A 14078-nucleotide genomic window follows, 5' to 3' on the forward strand; every position below is an offset into this window, starting at 1 on the left:
TAAGTACTAAAATTGATTTTCTGAATATAAAACTGAGGCTTCCTTCCCGCCACCAGCCCCTCCTCTCTGATGGACTCAATGACCTTTGAGGTCTCTTCCAACCTTAGTGATACTGAGGTGCCTCCATCTTCTTTCCCCTTGCTTGCTGAGATGCTGCTGGTGAAGTGTTTTGCTCTGTGCAGATTTCAGCTGTTTTTGTCCTGCCACGGGACTCGACCGTGCTCAGCCCCTCTTGCCCTGGAGCAGTGACTCTGCCCTCTTCCACTGCTTTAGGCCTAAACCAGCAATAGCTGGCTGGTGGCTTGCAGCTTGGCAGTGCCCTGGGACACTGTGGCACCAGGGCAATATAAGGAGGGTTGCCTGGTTTTCTGGGTGCTTGGTAGCCCCAAGCTCCTTTGGCGTGGGCCAGTAACCTCATCCCTGTCACCTGAGGTGCTTCTGCCTGCTGAGCCATCTGCCTCTGTTTCTGGAAGGACTGCTCCACCTTTGCAATGCCACTGAGCAACAAAAGCATTCCCCTTTTGCTGCTGCTCCCAGAAGAGCTGCAAGGGATGGACGAGGACTGGCTTCTTTGTGGCTTCCTTCACCTCCTTTATAGGAAGCTCCTCCTATTTCATGCCTCCTAAGCTTGAAAAATCAATAGCTGCTCCTGCTTTTTCTGCCTCTTTTCTGCCAAAGTGTCTGCCCAAACAGAAACGCTAATGCTACAGAGAAAAGTCACAGAAACACATGTTCAGAAGCAAACAGGGGGTCAACTTTGTTATTTACACATCTGATAGCTGAGAAGAATTTTTGTGCTTGCATAGTCAGCAGCTGGACTCACGAAATAGCCCTAAAGCTGCAGAGGGCAAACAACAAGCACATCAGATGCAGCTGGGTGGACACAGCAGATTGAACGTCTCCAAAGAACTCCCATTAGAGTCCATTGGGTCAATAATCCACAAACTAAGAAGGATTTACATGACAGACCAGAACAGCTGCTTTGGAGCCCTCACATTGCATCAAGGTAAAACCTGCTTTTAAAACTGTGCTGAGATGCATATTTAAGTGAGGAGCCTTGCTGCCTGGGAAGCTGCCAGGCTGGGTTACAGCATGACAAATACATGGCATCAAAACTACTAACAGGACCAGAAGAGGCTGTTTGCTTAAAGTCTCTCTCTGAGACTCACTGTGCTGGCTTGAACAAACCCAAAAGCTTAGAACAAAGCAATCTATGGAGGCTGCATAGCTGTGAACAAGATGCACCTCCCTGGAGGCAACAAACAAACAAACCACCCCCAAACAATCCCCAAACAACCCAAAATAGCTATTTGGACATATTGTATTCAATAGGAAAGCTTGGACTAATGTTGTGACCCATTTCAGGTGTAGCCAAATTGGATGAATCTGAGAGGAGGATGGAGAGAGGATGCTGCTCAACCCTCTCCTTCCATCACTCCTTGCTCTGGGTACCCAGAAATTCATGTCAGGTTGGATAAATTTAGAGCAGCCTCAAAAATGCCTCTAATTTATGCCAGTGAGCAGGACTTTCTGTGCGTCAGCTTCATGCTTTTCTTTGACTACACTCTTCCAGAGAGAAGCCTGCATCAGTAGAAGCAAGTAGGGTAAAAAAGGAGGAGGAACTCCCAGTTTTTATGGACCTTTTCTTTTGTGCCAGGACAGTGGTGTTAAATGGATGTGGAAAATACCGGGCTCTAACTCCTTCCCCCCCAAAGGTTTGTACAGTAAAAGAGCACTGCAAATAGAAGGCATAAGAAGAATATTGTTGCAGTTACATGGCAAACCTGCAAAAGACCTGAACATTAAAAATTAATCTCAAGACTTTATTATTCCTTTGTAGCTCAGCACTGCAATGATCTTTGTGTGGTGGAGATCTCTGCAGTGCTCGTGTGTGCTCTTACGCCTAGGCAGAGTGCCATGAATTAAGGCTGGAGCATAAACCTTGCCTTTGAATTTCCTGGCTTTTGTTAGTTTGTGTCATAAACTCAACATTATTCAGATCTAGGGGTTTGTATTTAATATTATTAAATGCCTCCTCATCAATGCCAAGTCTGTAATTGGTCACAGTGAATAGGTGATTAGGCAGATAAAGTGCAATTGTGATTGCAAAAACTATCACCAGGTTTGCAGAGGACAATAATTATGTAGCTTATAATGTTTGAAAATATTGCCTAAATCTCCTTCCCACATGTTGTTTGTGATGGAAAACAATTAGACAAAGGATTCTTTTTCTAAGCTGCCTCTGCTTCAGATTTGCCTGATGAATGGTCTTTATACCCAACCCCGAGCGTTTGTTCCCAGTAAATTATATGTCATTGCCAATGCAAAAGGTCTGCTTCCCCATGTTTATTGGGGTAAATTAAATCTTCTAAAGATGGTAAACAGAAGGCCTCAATAATTATTCACTTCTGTATAGTTTAAACTGAAAAGGATGTTGCAGTTAGAAGGATGGAGATGAGGCAAACAACACTCCCTGCATTGTGTTAACGACATAAGAGGTACAATAGGGAAATTTAATTTGATACTGATCTACATGAGGCATAACACAGCAACACTGTTTCATATGCTACTTTTCTAATGGCAGCTTTTGAATTGCAAATTTCCACCAAACCCACCTGATTCATTACTTGAACGTGCTCCCAGTCGAGTCAAGGAGTTCTCTCTCCTTGCCTTCAATAGGGGCACGAGCAGGCTCCACTTCCTCAGCATTTCAGCGGGTGGATGTAAAGCCTGATGGATGCTTGGCTTGTGAAAGGCTTGAGCCTACAAGGTGGCTAGCACACAGGCAGCCTGTCTAGTGCTCAACAGGAACAAAGATGCTTCTGGGCTTTGCTGCAGCAAGCCAAATCTCTCCTTGCAATGAAAGGTCAGGTCCTAGAATAGTCTGCAGCCCTTTTGCCAGCACCTGCCTTGTGCTCAGAAAGGACACTTGCAAACCTTGGCAGTGGTCTGAAAACCTCCTGTCCCTTCTGTGGGCCACCCAAAACCTGCTAAAAGAAATGGCAAGCTTTCATTTAATGATGTCAGGCTCCAAGTGGAAAATTGGAATGGAATGGAATGGAATGGAATGGAATGGAATGGAATGGAATAGAATGGAATAGAATGGAATAGAATGGAATAGAATAGAATAGAATAGAATAGAATAGAATAGAATAGAATAGAATAGAATAGAATAGAATAGAATAGAATAGAATAGAATTGAATTATCCAGGTTGGAAAAGACCTTCAAGATCATCGAGTCCAACCCATCACCCAGCACCATCTAATCAACTAAACCATGGCACCAAGTGCCTCATCCAGGCTCTTCTTAAACACCTCCAGGGACGGTGACTCCACCACCTCCCTGGGCAGCACATTCCAATGGCCAATCTCTCTTGCTGGGAAGAATTTCTTCCTCACATGCAGCCTAAACCTCCCCTGGCACAGCTTGAGACTGTGTCCTCTTGTTCTGGTGCTGGTTGCCTGGGAGAAGAGACCAACCCCCACCTGGCTGCAACCTCCCTTCAGGTAGTTGTAGAGAGCAAGAAGGTCTCCCCTGAAATTGCTCTGAAGATGGCAGAGCCCTTCAGAGCAGGACAGTCTTCACTTCATCTCCAGTGGCACAAAGCTGTCCATCAGTGCTGTGAAAATCTCCAGGGCCATCTCCCTCTGTGTGGGAATGCCATGGCTGTCACATGCAGGCAGATACACAAAAGGAATGGTATCCTCCTCCAGTCTGCAATGAGTCCATGGGAAGGCTGGAGGAGGTCAATCCATCAGCTTATGGACTGGTTCAACATAGAATTGCATCTTGAAGAATTTCTGTGCATGTTGTCAGATCATTTCAGTCACTGCCTTAGCTCATTCTTGAGACCTCTGCCAGTGGTTTATATTTGCAGTTGGTTAAAGCTCCCTGGAATCTTCATGGAACCATAGTCACAGCACTGCTGAAGCTGGCAGGGATCTCTGAGACCACCAAGTCCAGTCCCTCGCCTTGAGCTCCCTTTGTGTCCCATGGATATCAAATGCCCTATGGAAGAGCACTAGCTGCTCAGTTGCACTGTGGTCTTTCTCAGAGTGCTCATAGCATTTCAAAATTGTTTATTTCTCTTGGTTTTAACCCTGTTCTATGCTTCAGGTGTTTGTGCTGCCTGACTCATCACAACATCCCTGGCAAGGTTTCCACCACCTCCTTCTTGCTCACCAGCATTCCCAGACACAGGGGCACTTTTATCTCACATTCACAGAGCCACAGAGTCACAGAGTGGTTGGGGCTCTGCAGATCACCTACTCCAACCCCCCTGCCAGATCTGGTCCACCTAGAGTAAACCACACAGGAACACAGCCAGGCAGGTTTGGAATCTCTCTGGAGATGGAGACTCCACAACCTCTCTGGGCAGTGCTTTGCCACCCTCACAGTGAAGATTCTTTTCCTCATTTTCATATGGAACCTCCTGTGCTGCAGTTTGTGTCCATTGCCCCTTGTCCTGTCCCTGGGCACCACTAAGAAGAGTCTGGCTCCATCCCCCCGGCCAAAAGCTGCATGAATGGGACTGCAGACCTGACCTGGAGCACATCTGAATTTAGAGACATGTAAATGTTGCAAAACAGAAATGTCTGAAGGAGTGCAGTTACTGGAAGCTGTCATCAAATTTCCTCTTTGCTTGACACTCTCCATCCTTGGTAGATACCAAATCTTCTGCCCCTGGAAGTGCTGGTAGGAAGTGAGGAGGAGAATTTGTGTTCCTGCGTTCATCAGGGGCAGGGCAAGGTGGCTGTGAGAGCAGAGGTGGTGTGAGGAAGGTGTAGGGATCTACAATCACACCCAAACAGGGACAGGGCAGAGGCCCAGACCAGCAGACTGGTGGCTTCACTACTGAGGGCAGTGCCAACGAAACACAGCTGAGCCCACGTTACCTTCTCACCTCTGGGGGTGGCACAGCTAAAAGATACAAAACGTGGTGCACTGGAGCCGAGAAATGAGAACATACCTTTGTGAACTGAAGGCTTTTCTCTGCTTAGCAGGTGGCCAAAGGAGGCAATTACACTGTGTACTAAACAAGCAGACCTCTCTTTGCAAAACAAGTCACTCAAATCCTTTCTGTGCACCAAGCTTTTATTAATGACCTTTGTGAATTTTCCTAGGGAGCCTAGCAATAACACAGGGGCATTGTTAGAAATGGAAATGGAAAGAGATAAGGAAATTTCCAGGCAAATCTCTCTTTAATTTCAGAGAAAGCTGCTGGTTTCCAAGGGCCCTGTTTGCATGGATATCTGATGGCAAGGCTCGGGGAGGGTCACGGCAGATAAAACCCCACAGGATCGCTGCGTGAAAAACAAATGTTTGTTTTCCCTTTGTCTCTCTGGGACTCATTTGCATTAGCACTGCAGCTTTTCCAGGAACCCTTAGTGACAAAAATCCCCTCATTTATGCATTTAATATTAGGAAAGCTCTTTGAGATTGGGGCTGTGTAAAACCTGATTGCACTCTCGCCTTTCCCCCAGGAAGGCCGGGCGGAGGCAGCCGGCGCGGAGGCTCCGCTGGCTGGGTACCTCCAATTTGCATTTTATTGCAGCTCTGTACTTTTGTAACTGTCTCCTGGATCCCACTGTCACACTCGGTTTCTTTCCTGAATTCCAGCTCCTGTTCCACAAAGCTCTTTGTCACTTATTTTAACCTTGAGCATGCAAAACTCCTCCTGGGCTCCAAACCAAGCCACAGCTTTTGTGAAGCAGCGTTTGGGACACTCAGCCAACCTTGCCTGAGCACCTGGAGCTTTTGCTTTGTCTCTACAGCACCCTCCTTCCACTTTGCCTCTGGCCAAGCCCCTTGTTGCTATTCTTAATGTCATGAAATTCCCTTTAGGAGTGAAAAAATTGGGGGTGGATGTAATAAATAATAAACTGTAATTGTTTGCTGAAGTCTGGGAAGCTCAGGTCATGCTTTAGCCTTTTGTACAGATTGGGTGGGCAGTCAGAGAATCACAATGGTAGGGGTTGGAAAGGACCTCAGCACTTCAAGTCCAAAGCAGGGTCACCTAGGGCAGGACACACAGGAATGTGCCCAGGTGGGTTTTGAATGTGTCCAGAGCAGGAGACTCCACAACCTCTTGGGCAGCCTGCTCCAGGCCTCTGCCACCCTCACTTCCTGTGCTCCTGTTTGTGCCCACTACTATCCCAAGCACATTTTGCACTGGGGTGGTCCCAGCAGAGACAAGATGAGCTCCCACCTGCACAGCATGGCCAGTGCCCATTGGAAGATTTGTGCCCATGCTTTCCCTACCTGGTAGAATGCAACTGCCCAGAGGGCTGTTGAAGAGCAGGGTGATTGCTGAAGGAGACTTTGCTTGCCTTTTTGTTTCTATCACTGCTGCATTTGAGACAGGATAAAACAATGGCAATGGCTCAGTGCACCGAGGGTCTCTCTGGGTTGGTTGCCTGCTTGGTGTGAAGAAGCATGGTGCACAGGGCAATCCCTCTCAGAGCCTTACAGAGCCCGACAGGCCAAACAAGCATGTGCTCCTTGGACAGAGGTAGTTGGTTTACTTTCCAGCCAGCCAAGTTGAGAAGGAGCTGGGACACAAGTTATGCAGCAGCTGGGAGTGATGAATAGAGTTTTAGACGGGACATCATTTAACATCAAGATAACGACACCTCCGTGCTGATTAATGACTGACCTGGCTCCTCAGCCTTCCTTCCTGAATGCCAGCTGCAGCCTTCAGATAGATTTACCTTGGGAGTCAATAGGAGCAGAGGTGTGTGTGCCAAAACACGGACCTTAGCTGTGTCATTAACCTTGAGAAGCATCCTCAGCTGCTGGCTGTAAGTGGAGCTGATGCTTTGAGAGGAACAAGCGCTTCAAAACCCATTTCCAAGGCATATTTAACAATGAGTTAGATGAAGCTATAAAAATATGTCGTGGATATGATTTGGTACAGCTGGCCCAGAACAGCTCTGCACTGCAGTTCAGCTGCACTGCCATGCTAAAGGAGGCAAAGCTCACCACGCTGACTTGATTGCTAGGCAGGATTAGCATTTGCTAGGGATGCAGGAGTTCACAGAAGCAGAGAGCCATGGGAGTAAAATGCTGATGCTCCAAGAAGGCCACAGGGATTTGGCTTAGAGATGGACTTGGTAGAGTAGAGTTGGTGGTTGGACTCGGTGCTCTTGAAGGTCTTTCCCCACCTAAATCAGCCTCTGATTCCATGGTTTTAATCATCAGAGTGATCAGCACTGTGCTGCACCGCTCACCTCAGCTCATCTGTAGCCCAGGGGTGCTGGGAAATGCGACTGGGGAAAGGACATCCACGTGTTCCCTGTGGGCTAGGGAAGCATCACAAGGTACTGCCACAGACATTCCCACCCCACTTCTGGGTTCAGAAGGGCTTTGCAGGCCTTGATAACCTGAGCTGCCTGTGTCATCATCAGTGCAGAAAACCATTGGTGCTGTTTCTCCAGTAGATAAGACACTGGTGGTCCGAGGCTTTTTGGAGTCTGGCTTCTGAAGGGGGCTCTGGACCTGGGCCCTCTGCAGCACTAAGGACTTGCACATTTAAACTTCAGCTGGTGGCACTGCTTTCCTTTCCTTTGTCTCAGCACTCATGACACAGGATAATGCATTTCTAACAAAGGCAGCTGTGCTCTCATTCAGTTTCTGATTTTCTAAGCTGAAATAAGGGTCTGGCTTCCTTTACATTGCCTTCATCAGAAAGAAAGAAGGTAGAAAGAAAAGAAATCTTTCTGGCTACTTTGTCCACCTATTTCCCCAGCAGATGATGACATTTTGCAGGACATGGTCTGTCCTCATGACTTGCAATAGGCTCAGATCTGAGAGATCTGCAATTCTCTCTGTCAGCCCAGTGCATTTCAGGTGCCCGCAGAGGATTTGCTGATGCTCTTTTCACATATGATGTGTGCTGGGGGACTAGAGAGGTGCTGAGAATATGGCCCCAAATCTGCCTTGGTGTTTGCAAAGGGATATGTCAGCTTCATGTGTTGGGAGAGATAAAGCCCACAGCAGATCAGCAAGAAACTCCAAAGAGCAAATGGAAGTGGAGCTGTGTGCAATTGAAATCCTCTGTCAAAACTACTGAAATCAAGGCTGTTGTGCTGCAATAAAAGCTGTTGTACGAGTGCCCTGCTCTGGTGCCCTGCCAGCAGCAGACTGCAGGACTTTAAGGCCTAGCTGTGGTAAAACTGAGGCAGATCTTGGCATGCAGGAAGGTTTTGCTCAAGCAAAGGGCGTAGAGGCTACCCATCTGTGGTAAACTTGCAGGAGACCGAGCTCAGTCACATGGCTCCAGCTCTGCCTTTTGCATTAAGATGTGACCCTTTTCCCTCTGCAAGCTCATCCCTTATACCACGATCTGCAGCAATTAATTGGGCTCCTCTAAGCTGCCTAGCAAATCCATAGACTTCTGTAATTACCTGAATGTAAAATATTTAGGAAATATCTATCATGCTCCTGGAAGTCTCAGGTCACTGAAAGCAAGCCAATGAAATTGCAAACAGGACGAAGGGATTGGCTACCAGCTACCTTGCCTCCCCCCCTCCCCATCCTCCTGGCTCTTAGCATTTGTCTCTAGGGCATGACCAAATAGTGGGCACGTGTCATAAAGACATTCATCATGTAATTACAGCTCTGAGATCAGTTTCTGTTGGTGTGAGATGATTACTGTGTATTTCACGCCTTTCAGCCTCCCAGCTGGGATTCAGAGATTTAAGGACGTAGGATATATGTGTTTTAAATTTATGAGGGAGCCATTAATTTAATTAATTGGACCATAAGAGTGCAGTCAGGGACCAAATCAGGATGCTGCAAACCAGAGAGAAGCAGATGTTCTGTGGAGTTCTGATGTTTTGAACAGGTACATCCTGGGGAAGCAAGGGCCTTTGTTCCCTCTTCAAGCAGCCCAGCACTTCAGTGGAGCAAGAAAAATGGCACATCAGAGTAGCTCATCATGAGCCCTGGTAGCACAATAGGAATGCTGCTGGAAGGAGACTGTCTTAAGCCTGCCTTAAAGTGTATTGTTTGTATAGGTTAGCAAGGGCTCAGGGCCACTTCTGCAGGGCTTGCATCAATACCTGCATCTCAAAACCTGGGCTGGGGCTGTGCAGCTGTGATTCCTTGAATCAAATGTGAGATTTTCTGCTGTGTTTTAATGTGATTCTGTGCTTGCAAACTGAGGTCTGCTTGGAGCTATTGTGGGAGAAGCCCTGCCACCAGGATGCTCATGCAGCAATATTTCCAGTGCCTTCAATACTCCCTACACTTCTATCAGCTTTAATGAGAATGAATTTCCATGGGACTCCCATTTCTTCTGACACTGGGGTCAGCTCTCTGGGCCATCCTCCTGGCTGTTCAAATTAGAGTAGGATATTTTTAAAGGCTTCATTAAAGCAGTTTAAGATTTCAGTGAAATAGATTTGAGCTTTCTTTCCATTATCTCACACCATGAGATGCAGCAGGCAATCCAGACCGGCAGCTGTGTCCAAATTACAGCTGGACAGAGTATTTTATGCTTGGCCACTTTTCAGGAAACCAGTTTACCATGATTCCCTCTTGAAGAGCTCTGCCAGGGCCCTGCCCAGAGGCAGCCTCCGTTTGCAAAACTTAGCGCAAACAGCTGGGAGGATAAATCTTACAACAAGGATATGGCCAGACTGAATTGCACGTGGTGTGACAAAACCCAGCAGCAAAAGTGCACCTCCTGCAGAAGGCCTGAGCTGCTCTCCTTGCAGGCTGCCCAGTTGCCTTTGTGCTGTATGCCTGCAGCATGCAGCCAGCTGCTGTAATGGAGCATCTCTGGAGAGGACCCAGAGAAGGGCCACAGAGAGGATCCGAGGCCTGGGAAGATGCCATGTGAGGAAAGGCTGGGAGAACTGGGCTTGTTCAATCATGGGAAAAGAAGGCTTAGGGGAGACCTTGTCACCATGTTCCAGCATTTAAAGGGTGGCTACAAAGAAGATGGAGACTCCCTTTAGAGAAGGAGTCACATGGGAAAGGGTGGTGGGTACAAGGTACTCCTGGGGAGATTCCAGTTGGAGACAAGGAGATGGTTTTTCACAGCAAGGACAATCAGCCACCAGAATAATCCCTGCAGCTGACCTGCTCACATCTAATCCAGGTGTTGTCTCTGCAGCCCTCCACTGCAAGTGCCAGGCTCTGGCACTCCCCACAGCCAGGAGCTGGACACCTACCTGTGTGTCAGAACCTCTCTCTGGGTAGCCACAGCTCTACTGACAACAGCCCCAGCCTGCTCCTAGCCATGGCTGGGTCTCTGTCACTGACTGACTGCACAGCCTTACCTGGCTGAAGCAGAGAGATTGTGCCTGGTCCAATGTGAGGGCACAGTCCTGGCCCTGGCTGTGCCTAGATCACCACACGTTGCCAGCCAGGCTGTTCTCGTGCTCAGTTTGCAGTTTGCAAAGTCGGTGTGTGCTTGGATGACAAATCCCAAGGGGAAGCTGCAGGAGGAGGTAGAACAGGTTGTCCACATTTGTGCAGAGGAAGGGAGAGCTGCTGGGGCTCAAACAATTGACTCAATGGTGACCAGCACCAAGGGTTGCCATCGGGGTTTTCATGATCCTTCCTTCTTCTGGGCTGTAATTTGGTGCTTGATGTGAGACCAGCCTTCTCCTCGTGCACAGATGGGTGTCACCTCGGCAGGGCAGCAGCAGCTGCAGCAGTCTGAGGAGCTGCTGCGGAAGCAAGCAGCCCAGCCCTGGTGCTGAGCACTGCTGGCTGCATGCAGGCACTTTGCTGACATCTGAAGTGAGGAAAGCAAGAGGAATTGCCTCAGGATTGCTCCTCTCTGTACTCAGAAAACTCTTTTGTCCCATAACTCAGGGCTTTGGTAGTTGCAATGATCATTTATGATGCAATGCAGCTTTTATTCGTGTCTGTCTGCAAGATCCTGGGAGCAGCTGCCAGCCCTTTTCTCCCTGGCTGGGCTCCTCATCCTGTCTGGTCTTGTTGCCTCCTTTCCTGAGGTCTTTTCTCTCTCCCTGACCGATGTGCCCAAACCAATCTGTTTGCTTCCAGTGCTGTCAGCTCCAGCTGCTTTCTCTCCATGAGGTGTCTCACCTCCATTCAAAAGGTAGGAGAGCTTTGCCCAGCACCAGGCCTTTAGGCTCAGCCCACCTTGACCACACCAACAGTTTCTCACAACCCATGCTCACAGGTTTCCATGGGGAGAAGAACAACTTCACTCTCAAACTTTCCTACCTTTCAAAATGTCTTTTCCCCCCCCAGACACCAATGTCTCTTATGTCTTCCAAGTTCTCTGGCAGGCAGATACTGCTGGATCTGTATCCACAGTCCCATGTAGCTGAATGAATCCCTTCCCCCACAACCTGCCTGTGAATCATCTTTGCATATTTTTAACCAATGAGGCCAAACATTAAACGAAACCAAAAAGCTTGTAAATCCCTATTTAGGTTGGCCCAGACCTGAGAGGAAAGAGAGGTGGTTTTTAAAGTGCCAATAAACATTGTTGTTTCCCTTTTCCTTTGGTGCACCCTTGCCTTCGAGGTAAATTCATCTCCAGACATCTTTGTGCTTGGGAAGAGCAGCAAGAGAAAGCTCCATGACTCAGGAGTGTGTGGAAGCAGGAACAATTTCCTTGCAAACCCATTTCCATGCTCTCTTAGAAGCTGATACAGAAACATTCCACAGAGTTAATATTTCATACCAATATAGTCATGAAAAATTCAGCTGCTAATAAATGGGATTTATTTATTTTCTACCATTTACATTGCCCCTCCTGTCATCTTAGAACTGTTGATGGATAGACTGTCTTAGGTGGAAGCAAAGATCCATTTGTTATGGGCTGCTTTGTGTTTATCTAAGCTCTTTGGCTTCGGAGGTGAACCCCAAGCTTATGTTGCAGCAGGAACCTGGTGGGTACATCAGTCATAGAACCACAGAATGGGCTGGGTTGGAGGGCACCTCCAAGGGTCACCCAGGCCAAGACCCTCTGCAGTCAGCAAGGACATCCTTCACTAGATCAGGTTGCCCAGAGCCCTGTCCAGCCTCACCTTGAATATCTCCAGGCATGGGGCCTCAACTACCTCCCTCCCTGGGCAACCTGTTGCAGTGTTCCACGATGCTCAAGGTTCCTCACATCCAATCTCAATCTGCTCTTCTCTAATTTGAAGCCATTGTCCCTGGTCCTGTCCCTGCAGGCCTTTGGGAACAGTCCCTCTGCAGCCTTCTTGTAGCCCCCTTCAGGGCTGCTGTTAGGTCTCCCCAGAGCCTCCTCTTCTCCAGGCTGAGCACCCCCAGCTCCCTCAGCCTGTCCTTGTAGTAGTGTCCCTAGCTCCTGCTTGTTTTTAGGGCACGACCCCAATACAGTAGTGTGGGACTCATCAGTACAGTAGAGGCAGCTGTGGTGACTATCACTTGCAAAGGCCAATTCCTCTCAGTTAACCCTTTGCACATCAGCAAGCCTGTTGGTGGTGCACACCAGCATCTGGCCTTTACTGCTCCCTTCTTACCTCTTGGCATAGCACAACATGAATTTGAGCTTGCAAAGCCTGCTTGCTGGCTCCCTCTCCTCCCTGAACAGCAGATGCATATTTACCTTTTGTGCTTCTTATTAAAACTGACCAAACCCCCCTCCAGCTTGATGCCCACGTGCTCTGGGCTGCCTGGGCAATGGTTCTTTGAGGGCAGTGACACTCAGGAACGAGATGCTGGTGCTCCTACTGGTTTTCCTGTAACACCAAGCCTCACACTTGCCTTTTGAAAGCTTGCATTTGCTTGTGTGTGTGATGCCCACACAGGCTCCATGCTGGCATTTCTTCCCTTCAGCCCTCTGGATTTTAAAAGACAATCTCTGTGTGATGGTCATACTCTAATTTCTTCTTTCTATTTTTTTTACCCTAAAAAAAAAACCCAAAAATATAATATATATATCTATAAAATAACAAAGAGAGAGAGAGGAATCAAAAGCAATTTTTCCTTCCCACATGCCTATGTGGTAAACCCAAATGTCAGGCTTTTTGTGGAGGTGTGATTCATCTCACTTCAGCCTGGGATGTTAGCTCTGCATTTAGTCCTGCCTAGCCTGCAAGGAAGGACACCGATTACTCTGCTGATTGGAGCTGAAAGCTGCAGGAGAGGCATTAGAATACAGGAAATGTATAGGGGAATGCAACTTCAAAGTGGATGAAAAATGTGTGAGTGGAGGAACATTCAGTTAGGTAATTACAGCTTAGGTTTAGTCCTGAATTTTCTTCTGCCCTGCTCCCGGGAGAGCCTAATGGCCATCCCCGAGTTTTTTAATGGCAGCATTTGGGCAAAAAGGGTGGCTATTATGTGAGCAAATGTAGCACTTCATCCTGGAGGAACAGATATCACCTCCAGTGTCAAAAGCGAAGAAGAATCAATTCAGCTCTGCCAGCTGCGAAACTTTTCCATGGGAAATCCCAGAGGATGGTGTCCAAGCCTGGCCTCTGCTAGGCACAAAATATACACTCAGAGACACTTGTGTCTATTGATCCCAGCCACCTTGGGGGGGTTATTCCAGATCCACAACAGCAGGAAAAGGGAATCCATAACTTATTCAAACCCAGGTAATGCAGATCAAAAGAGACAGGAAGTCAAATGAACTATGAATGCCATTTCATCATGAAAATGGGATAGGACAAGAGAGAGTTAGACTGGAGATTAGAAAGGAATTCTTTAGAGTGAGGCTGGGGAGACACTGGCACAGGTTGCCCGGAGAGGCTGTGGATGCCTCCTCCCTGGAGGCGTTCAAGGCCAGGTTGGATGTGGCCTTGAGCAACCTGGGCTGCTGGGAGGTGTCCCTGCCCATGGCAGGGGGTTGGATCCCTTCCATCCCAAACCCCTCTATGATTCCATGGTCAGCAGATGAAGGGCCTGCTCCACCACAAGCCAGCTCCTTAGACAGACTTTGAATATTCACAGCACTGGGTAAAGTGAATGCTCAGCTGGATGAAGGAGACAGCTTGAGCTCATCTATGATGACTAGGAGATTCAGGTAGTGTTTGTCAAATGGGATGGCAGGGACAGAGTCACTGAGTCTAAATAGATAGATAGATAGATAGATAGATAGATAGATAGATAGATAGAT

At 47.9% G+C, this 14078-nt stretch overlaps 1 long non-coding RNA gene across 1 annotated transcript in view; it reads left to right on the top strand.

Moving 5' to 3' along the window:
- Positions 1–929: 929 nt before the first annotated feature.
- LOC137441638 (uncharacterized) overlaps positions 930–14078 on the top strand; it is a 22612-nt gene continuing 9463 nt past the window's right edge. The window contains exon 1 of the long non-coding RNA XR_010987459.1: positions 930–1006. This is a non-coding gene — a long non-coding RNA (uncharacterized lncRNA). The remainder of the gene's footprint in view (positions 1007–14078) is intronic.

The sequence above is a fragment of the Melanerpes formicivorus genome, unplaced genomic scaffold, assembly GCF_026170545.1.
Source record: "Melanerpes formicivorus ecotype bairdi unplaced genomic scaffold, bMelFor1.0.p_v2 SCAF_6, whole genome shotgun sequence".
Classification (NCBI taxonomy): domain Eukaryota; kingdom Metazoa; phylum Chordata; class Aves; order Piciformes; family Picidae; genus Melanerpes; species Melanerpes formicivorus.